Source organism: Coffea eugenioides, chromosome 3, assembly GCF_003713205.1.
Source record: "Coffea eugenioides isolate CCC68of chromosome 3, Ceug_1.0, whole genome shotgun sequence".
Taxonomy (NCBI): domain Eukaryota; kingdom Viridiplantae; phylum Streptophyta; class Magnoliopsida; order Gentianales; family Rubiaceae; genus Coffea; species Coffea eugenioides.
The window spans coordinates 19,580,256-19,590,930 of NC_040037.1; the positions used below are offsets into that span (position 1 = coordinate 19,580,256).

At 34.7% G+C, this 10,675-nt stretch overlaps 1 non-coding gene across 1 annotated transcript; it reads right to left on the reverse strand.

The window, feature by feature from the left end:
- Positions 1–617: 617 nt before the first annotated feature.
- Positions 618–690, reverse strand: TRNAA-UGC. Its single transcript has one exon. It is a non-coding gene; the product is annotated as a tRNA-Ala (tRNA).
- Between the last annotated feature and the right edge of the window lie 9,985 nt (positions 691–10,675).

Genomic DNA, 10,675 nt, shown 5'->3' on the forward strand with positions numbered 1-10,675 from the left:
AAATATTATATATAAATATATTATTATATACATAAATATATATTAATATACATATTATAAAACGAAATTGAAATAAAAATATTATTATATATATAAATAAATAAATATTAATATATTTATTATAAAACAAAATTGAAATCGAAAATTCCGATTTCGATTTCGATTTTCGATTTTGAATTATGAATTCGAAATCGGAAATTCCGATTTCAAAAACTCCATTACCAAATTCGAACCAAATTCGCATAATTCGAAATTGAAAATTCCGATTTCAATGCTGAATTCCGAATTACCGATTTCGAAAATTCCGAATTCAATTCGAATTCGGTAAATCGAAATTTTTCGATTTTGCACACCCCTAATTTCTTCAATCAATTCATGAGTTTGGGCAGCTGATTTACCCATCAATACTCCTCCGGCTGCAGCATTCATATGAGTCTTGGTAGTGAAATTCAATCCATTGTAGAATGTCTGCACAATGAGCCAATCTGGAAGACCATATTATGGACACTTCGTTATAATTTCCTAAATCACTCTCATGCTTCGTACAAAGATTCTCCCACCTACTGACAAAAGCTAGTTATATCCATTTTTTTTTGTCAAAAAAAATTAAGAAATATTGGAGATGCGGGGTATCGAACCCCGTACCTCTCGCATGCAAAGCGAGCGCTCTATCATGTGAGCTACATCCCCTTTGATTAGTTATATCCATTCTTAACTTAGCAGTTTTTGCTGGTGGGAAATATTTATTTAAAAATGAGCGAGACAAATCTTCCCAACTTGTGAAAGTGTTAGGTGGATGTGAATTCAACCAGATTTTAGCTTTATCCCTCAATGAAAATGGAAACAAGCTCAGTCGAATTGCATCTTCACTAACACCATTCATTTTAATGGTATCACAAATTTCAATAAACATAGCTAAATCAGAGTTAGGATCCTCAGTAACATTACCTTTGAATTGAGATTGTTGCACCATTTATATTAATGTAGGTTTAATCTCAAAGTTATTAGCATTTACCGTGGGTCGTGTGATACTCATTTGTAGGCCATTTCCTCCCGATAATGCAAAATCTCTCAATGCTCTTCTGTTAGCCTCTTTTGTCATTAGCTCCATTAGGGGAAGTTCAATATATAGTGTCCCTTCTTGTTGATCTTCCGTGTCTCCTTGTAGTGCACACCTTCTTGTTCTCCTCAAAGTCCTCTCAATTTTTGGGTCTAACGGCACAATTGTCTGAAAGGCTCGATACATATACTGCCAATAGTCAAAAAGATAAATCAAGATAACTTTTACCCAATATAAATGCAATTACTTCAACAGAAGTAATCTTTTACACCAAAAATTATATCCAAAATCTCACTACAATCAAAATCTAGATTAGTAAAGATCGTTTTGCTCCCTGGCAACGGTGTCAAAAATTTGACGCGATTCCCCTGCACCCTAGTTTTGTTAAATAACTCCCTCGTTAGCTGCAAGTATATAGGTCGTTTTGTAGTACAAGGAAGTTAAGGTCGATCCCTTGAGGAGTACTCACAACTACTAGAATTTAATCCTACTTTATTATCTAGACAAGCAACAATAAGAAGAAATAAAAGCTATTCTATATACTAATGTGTAACAACTACAAGTTAATGAATGAATTCAATTAAAACACAAGCTCTAGGATATGGAATCAACCAAGTGTTATTGTTTGTTGTTCAAATGAGTGATAAATATTACACTACTTGTCTTGCTAAGGGTTCATTCACATAAGGTATCCGAAACTTGCTTTAATGATGAATCAAGTGTCACCTATACATGCATTTCCCAATTTTCGTGGTGAAACAACAAGCATGATACCATTAAACTCAAGAATGTATAAAAGTCTACCTAGTCTCAACACTACTTTCATGTGCCAAGATCCTAAGCTCCATCTAACTAGGTTCCATCATCATCTACCAACTTTCATTGATAAACAACAACTAAAATAATTTGTAAATAGTGATCAAGCATTCACAAAAGTCCACGCAAGTTTAAATGAACTAGCAAGTACAAATGGCAACATTCATCAACTCATTCCAACCAAGATCAAGAAATACAAGGCATCATCTACTCCTAGAACAAATATATTAGCTAGACATGAAGAATAAACACATGAAGCTTAAATCTTTGATGAATGCCAACATATATCCAACAAAATAAAGAGAAAGGGAGAAAAAAATGCTTATTCAATTGAAGGAACAAGGATCTCCAAGCTCCAAATTCTCGTTCGCCTTCAAAGTGCCAAGATTACATCAAGAGTTTTTGTTAAAAGTCCTATTCTATTCTGGAGAGAGAAAGTACAAGTTCTAGTCTAAGAAAGTTACTCTCCTCCTCTCTTTTAACTTCTTCATATATCTAACAAAAGTGTCTTTTCTCTTCTTTAAGAAGCTTATCTCCCAAAACTCTTCATCCATTCTTTCTTGACATAATTGGATATTGAAAATGACTTAAAGTTGCAAAAAGGTGAGAAAAATTGATGCTTTGGACCTAGCTAGCAGTTTTCAAGACGTCGTAGTTGTCACCAGAAAAGGAGTTGAAAAATTGGTATCAAGTTGCACAAATTGCGCAACTTGGAGATTTTTCCCTCCCAAGTATATGATGCGATATTCGAAGCGAATTTCAGTATCCGGTGCCGTATACTGCTATACACTCTTGCTCAAAAAACTCACTGATAAGTATCTGGTGCAATGTATCCAACTTGACTCCTTCTATCTAGCACCGTATATTTTCTTTGAGACCAGGTATCCGACGCCATATATCTTGTCTTCCTGTCACAACCAATTTAGCAGATAAATCTTTCCATTTTCACACAATTTTTCATACTTTGCTTACTACATCAACTAGTTATCACCTAATCATCAAAATAGTCATTCTCAACATCATTTTAACCCCAATTCAATCACAATCCCTCCAAAATATGTACAAAATATTAGGCAAAATATATACTTGTCACTAGTCTAGTTTAGGCCATTTCATCATGAGAGTGAGTTTTGATAACATTGGAAATGAATCCCTAGTTGAACAAAAGTAGTAACGAGAGGTAAATCTATTCACTTGTATCTTTTGTTCCATAAGTGGACTCTACACCTCTAGAGTCAAGTATTTAGTGAAATTTTTTCATTGTGTCTTGCAAGCTAATTAGTAGAAAACCTAAGTTGTAAGTAAATGCAATTTCTCTTGCTTTTATTGATAGTTGGTCTAAATAATGAAGTAAGTAAGATCTTAGTACTTGTAAAAGTTACTCCTAGTTGAATCGACCCGATATATGTTCTAAAGTACTATTGACTTGTATACTTGCAGTCAACGGGTATATTTTGGAATTAAACTTATACTCATATTTAGAACCCATCAATGCTATCCATCTCTTTTCATTCCAACTCATTTTTAGGACATTGATCCAAACTGAACTTTTCTCCTTTGATAATGGGATCTGCAATGGAAGAGCAGTGCTTCATTCCAAATCTTTCTAAAACGTTTTCAATGTAGGTCTTTTGAGATAGACTAAGAATTTTTCTTGTTTTATCTCTATAAATCTCTATGCCAATGACATTGACATAACAGGCTTCACCCATATCCTTCATTTCAAAGTTTTGTGCAAGAAAATGTTTAGTTTCAAGTAGCAAACTTATATCATTACTCACAAGAAGAATATCATCTATATATAAGACTAAAAAGATATATTTGCTCCAATTTGTCATAAGATATATGCATTGGTCAATGATATTCTCTACAAGACTAAATGAAGAGACAACATTGTGAAACTTAATATTCCATTGGCGGGAAGCCTGTTTTAGTCCATATATAGATTTCTTTAACTTGCAAACAAGTTGGTTGTTGTCATTATTGACAAAACCCTCAAGTTGACACATGTATACCTCTTCTTCAAGACCCCCATTAAGGAACGCCATTTTCACATCCATTTGATTTAACTCCAAATCAAAGTGGGCTACTATTGCCATGATAACATGCAATGAATCCTTCTTTGAAATGGGAGAAAAGGTTTCATGGTAGTCAACCCATTGAATCTCTTTTGGTTTTGAAAACCTATTTGCAACCCACAATAGAGACCTTTTTGGAATTCAACGAGATCCCAGACTTTATTTTTAGCCATTGATTCCATTTCTTCTTTCAAGGCATTATACCAAGATGTGGAGTTTTCTCCATTCATGGCTTGTGAAAAATGAACTAAGGCCATCCTTAAGTCCAACGTCATAGTCAGACTCTTGAAGATTACTTCATAATCACTAGAAATTGCTGGCCTTCTAATTCTTGTGGATATTCTAACTCCCACTATTTTATGGGGAGTTTGATTAGTGGGATCAACTATTGTTGATTGTTGTGGCCACTCAGGTGGAGGTTGCTCAACTGGTTGTTCTTCAATATTTTGAATAACAACTAGATCATTTAAAGGTGACACAGGTGCATACTTTACTTCTTCAAATTCCACCTTTTGCACTCCCACTGATTTTGTGCTCCTCAAGAAACGTAGCATTTCTAGCTTCAATAATATTTGGACTGTGCAAAGGACAGTAAAATCTAAACCCTTTAGAGTTAACAGCATAGCCTATGAAAAAATCACTAACTGTACATTCATCCAATTTCTTAATGTATGGGTTATATACCCTTACTTGAACTTGACAACCCCATACATGTAAATGTTTTAAACTAGGTTCCCATCCATTCCAAATTTCAAAAGGCGTCATAGGGATAGTCTTGGATGGTACCCTATTTAAAATATACACAGTTGTTTTTAAAGTTTCACTCCATAAGAATAAAGATAAACTAGTGCTGCTAATCATGCTTCTAACCATGTCCATGAGAGTTCGATTTCTCCTTTTGGCTATACCATTTTGTTGTGGTGTGCCAGGCATTGTATATTGAGCAACAATACCTTCTCCTTGAAGAAACTTAGCAAATGGACCATATGCTTGTCCTTTATCTGTGTGCCTTACATAATATTTGTCACCCCTATCTGATCTCACAATTTTGATTTTCTCTTCCTTCTGTTTCTCTACCTCTAGTTTGAAAATTTTAAAAGCATCAAGTGCTTCTGATTTACCAAACAAGAGATAAAGATACATAAATTTTGAATAATCATCTATAATTGAGATAAAATATCTCTGACCATTCAAGCAAGAGGTAGGAAAAGACCCACAAATATCCGTGTATATAATCTCAAGTAATTGAGAACTTCTTTTTCACACCTTTTGAGGTCTTGTTAGTCTGCTTACCGTTTATGCAGCCTACACAAGTACCAAAGTCAATGAAATTTAAAGTCTCTAGGACTCCATCATTCACTAAGCTTTTGATTCTATCAATAGGGATATATCCCAATCTCCTATGCCAAAGTTATAGAGAGTTCTCACTGATAATACTGCATTTAGTACTAGTGCCATGCATTGTTAAAAGGCTATATTCGTATGTGGAGTGTAACTCAAGTTTAAATAACATTCCATCCAATTTGGCAGAACCAATAATTTTATTATTTTTCAAAAGATTCATAGTTGAAAGATGAGAATTGGAATCATATCTAATAATAGATGGTCTAGAAAGAGAAATTAAATTTCTAGAAAAGGATAGAACATAAAAGGTATTTTCAAGATCTAATTGAAAATCGGTATTTAAAATAAGTCTATAGGTCCCTATGCCTTCAACAGATGAATGCATCTGATTTCCAAAATAGATGATTTGTTCACTTCCCAACAGGTTCCTTAGGTTCAGAAAGCCCTACATGGTTTTGGAAATGTGAATTGCAGAACCACAATCAATCCAACAAGCATTATCAGAAACTTCAGTGAAGTTAGATTACTAACACACAAAGGTGAGATTACCTTTCTTTTTGAGCCACTTCTTGTACTTGAGGCAATCTTTCTTCCAGTGCCTTTTCTTCTTGCAAAAACAACATTTTTCTTTATTGCTATTTTGTTCATAGGAACACTCTTGCCTTTTCCTTTCTTTGCATTTCCTTTGCCATGAGTCACAAGACGAACACTTTCTAGTGTCTCATATTTCAATCTCTCCTCCTCTTGAACACACATGGTCATGAGTTCATTAATTGACCATTCTTCTTTATGTGTGTTATAAGAGATCTTAAATGGAGTATATTTCGATGGAATAGAGTTGAGAATGAAATGTACAAGAAATGACTCAAAAATCTCAACCTTAAGGGACTTTAGTTTGGCTACAATATCTCTCATTTTTATAATGTGCTCGCGCACACTCCTACTTTTGTCAAGTGTCATGCTTGCAAATTTCTTCATAAGGGTGCTATCCAAATCCTTGTCAGAGTTTACAAATTGTTCATCAATTGCTTTCATGTAAACTTTGACTCAGTCACAATCAAGGATTGAACCCCTATTACTTTGACTGATATGTGACTTGATGAGCATCAAACTTAAGCAATTAGATCGCTCTCACCGCTCATAAGTAGCCTTTTTCATTGGACAAACTAGAATCTGTGGGAATGGGTTGTTCATTCTCACAAAGCGCCAAATTAAGATCCATGCACCCTAATGTTAGAAGAATCTTGTCCTTCCATTCGGTGTAGTTTTCAGCGGATAGCATTGAAATATGAGATGAATTATTAAAAAGAGTAGTGGTAGAAAAAATTGAAATATCCAAGAATAAACATACATTATTGCTATGAAATTTAAGACATAAGGATTAAATTAACCAATGTTAATTCAAATAATAAATTCAAACCTTCCTGTGGGTAGAGGCTGCCAAACATGCATTGAATTTACTTTCTTTCTAATAAGACTGGTAAATTTAAGCTATAAAAATATAAATTTTTCATACATGTGGTTTTAGAAAAATCTCTTAACACAATGTTAAATTTACTATCTTATTTCAACTAATCTTATTAAAACTACCACTTTCCTACTGGCCAAGTGGTAATTTTAACAAATTAATTGCTTACTTAATTAGATGTTATTCATTTAATTACTAGACATTTATGTGATTAAAATTCTAAGTATCAAGCATATAAGATGCTATGGCCACTCTTAAATACAAGATGCAAAAATCTTTATGATAGCATCTAAATAGGTGACAAAAATGAAAGGTTGATAGATGTCACAAATTATACTTTTAAATAATTATGCAAAAGTGCAGCAAACAAACAAACTGCTGATACCAATTATTAATCACAATTTCAAGAGGCATGGAGTCATTTAAATAGAACTCATAAAGTGCCCCAGAAGGAAAGTTCAACCTTTATGATATTTTAGCATACATGATGCAAAGTCAAAAGGCATAAGTATACTAACCATAATTCATGCAAGATATAATTAATTATGTTGTCATATACAAGCATAACCAAATGAAGATCAAATATCATACTAACGATATATGTATGATACATACTTGCATGACCAAATAAATCATCAGAAGGATGATACACATACATGGGATTAGCCAATAATTCTCAATCATTGAGATAATAGATACATAGATCCCATGACAAATTGGATTTGATTCATTTAATAATAAATGAATCTATGTAGCTTTTCTCACATTGCCAACAAACCATGAAGTTATATGTTAAATAACATGGTTAGAGGGTGGCTTTCATACCACATGTAAACCAAATAATTACAAATAAATTGTACTAAGCAGTAGAAATTTAAATGATTTATCTCTAGTCATTGTTGTTGAACAGAGATTAATCCTTACAACTCTCTTATCTTCTTGCCTTGTTCTTGTCTATGTGGACAAAGAAACTATGTAGATATGTAGAAGAAGAGAAAAGTAGAAGAAGAATTTAAAGGATCTTCTAATCCATACCTAACGAAAAAATGTACAATTGATGGAATACTACAGGCTTTTTATAGGTTAGGTTAGAATCAATCATGTAGGTCGTAATTGCCAAAGGAGGCAAGCCTTACAAAACATTCCAACCATTGACCTTGAGGAAGCTACAAGCTTGAACAAGCTGAAGTCATTGGGCAGATTATGAAAGCAAGCCAAGAATTTGGATTCTTTCAGGTTCATAGCACTGGTTATGTTTGAACTGAAAAACTAAACATAATCCTTGATGATGGTTGTCTAAGACCATCATTTGGAACGCATTATCAATCTTGCTACTCATGAGTAAATGCTATTAGTTCAGGTCATTAATCATGGAGTTTCTGAAGGCTTAATGGAGGAGACAATGAATGTTATCCAGGAGTTCTTTAGGCTACCAGGCTTTTACTCCAACGACAGTGACGTTAGCCAAATCTGTAGAATCTTCTCAAGCACTCTAAATAATCACAAAGAAGATTTTCACTACTGGAGTGATAACGTCACACACAGCTGCCATCCTGTGGAGGATCATATTCAATCATTGCCTGAAAAGCCTACCAGATATCGGTAAAGCCTCTACGTATGACCCAACTTATTTAAATAAGAATGAAGCTAGGAATTCCGTTACAATGATTAGCACCACAATTCATACAACCTTTTTTCAAGGATGTCATAAGTACATATTATGTTGAAGCACGAAAGTTTCTCTCGAGGATTTCGGATCTGATTTGTGAAGGATTGGGACTCATAGGCTACTTTGAAGATGAGCTAACCAAAGTTCAGCTGTTCTTAGACTGGGAATGCCAGAACACTATGATCTTGATCTCATAATTATGCTTCATCAAGGCACAATACCTGGACTTCAGTTCTTCAAGGAAGAAAACAGTAAGTTGGTGTTGAACCTTAGCCTGATGCATTAATCGTCATTTGTGGTCTCCTATTGAATGTACGTATTATTCTGAAGCTCATTGAACTATAATTCTTGCCAATAATCATGTATGCCCCCTGCTAGGTATCCATCTTTTTCGTAAATAGTACGGGTAATCAGTAATGATTTGTTCATAAGTCCTAAACATCGAGTGGTAATAAACACAAAAGCTTGAACAACCATCGCAACGTTCTCGGCTCCATCTAATGATGTCGCAATAGAACCTGCAACGGCTTTGACTAACAAAGGAAATCCTCCTGTTTATACTTTATAAAGCTTTCACATACAAAGAGTTCCGGAGCTCCTAGCTACCTTGGGAAAGATATTAGCAATGCTCTAAATGCTTTGGGATGCTTAAGAATAGAATGGAATGATCATGGTGTTTGTATGTCATTTGTCTCTAAAGAAAATACAACAGGAGTAACTCTGATGTGAAATATGCATTTTTTTCAATTAAATGTTCTAAAGATCAACCTTGCTCGGTTAATTTTCTCAGTACCAATGTTGAATAAGTCATAAAGTTAACTTGGATCAACATTTTTTTAAATACCTTCCTACTCCTTCCCATGCCCTTTCAATCTCAATTGTTACGCACAAAATTTAAATCTTGAATGTGATAGTGAAGAGAATTCAAGAGCATTCCCCTAATCACTAGGCTGACGCCAATGATAACTTGGATCAATGCATTGCTATAAGAATGGTAAATTTATATCACTATATAAGAACAGTAAATATATGATTTCCTAAAGGTGCAAGGAAATCTGTCTTCCAAAGATGTTATTGACAATGGTGAGTGGAATATAATCTTGTTGGGTCAACTGCTGCCAGTGGAGGTTGTTCAAGGAATTGTGGGTATGGTTGTTCCTTCTAGGGATGTTCCAGATGCCATGACTTGGGTTTTATCTACATCGGGTAGGTTCTCTTTATTCTCTACTTTCCAGGAGATATGGGGTCCTAGGGATTCTTCATTCATGTCTAAACAATGTTGGCATATGCAGGTGCCATTGAAAATTTCATTTTTTATGTTGTGATTGTTCAGGGGTAGGTTACCTTTGGATGATGTGCTGACTAAGTTTCAGTTTCATATGCTGTCCAAATGTTTTTGCTGCATGGACTCTCAAGCTGAAACGGTAAAACATTTGATTTTGGAAGGGGAGTTGGCGATGGCCGTTTTGAAGTTTTTTGGATCGTCTTGTGGAATTCGTTATGCTGGAGATCATTTGCGTGTGGTCTTGGCTAATTGGTTGTATAAACCAGCTAAGTCCGAAAGATTAAAGTTTATCTTTCGTCTTTTGCCTATTTTTGTCTGCTGGAATTTATGGAAGGCAAGGAATATAGCTTTCTACCAAGGAGTTTTTGTGAATTTTCATTCGGTGTGTCAAGCTATCTTTAGTGATTTGAGGTTTGTGTATTGGATTAAGTTTAGGGAATTTCACAATATTATGTCTTGGCATCATTTTTTGGAACTAGTTGAGCAACGATTGGCGAAGTTTTAATGTCTGGATTTTTTTTTGGCAATCCCCGCAGAGGGGGGTATTGTAACTCAATATTGACGGATGCTCGAAAGGAAATCCAAGTATGTGCGGTGGAGGGGGATACTCCGGGATTCGATGGGCCGCTTACATTTTGCCTTCTCCTCTTTCTTTGGTAAAGGTACTAGTATATAGGAAGAAGCTAAAGCTTTATTATTAGGGATGAAATTGTGTGTTCAAAGGGGATTTATGCAGGTTATTGTTGACTCAGATTCAATGGTATTAGTACGGATTTTGAAGGATTATTATCGGTGCCCCGTGGTCTATTTGTAGTGAGGCGGAGCAGGTTTTTGAGTTGCCTAGAGATGGTTTCCAACTCCACTCCATCATTGTTATAGGAAGGCTAATAAGGTGGCAGATTTGTTGTTGAACGAAGGTTATCCTATTTTAGAAACCGGGGTTTGTTTGTATGAA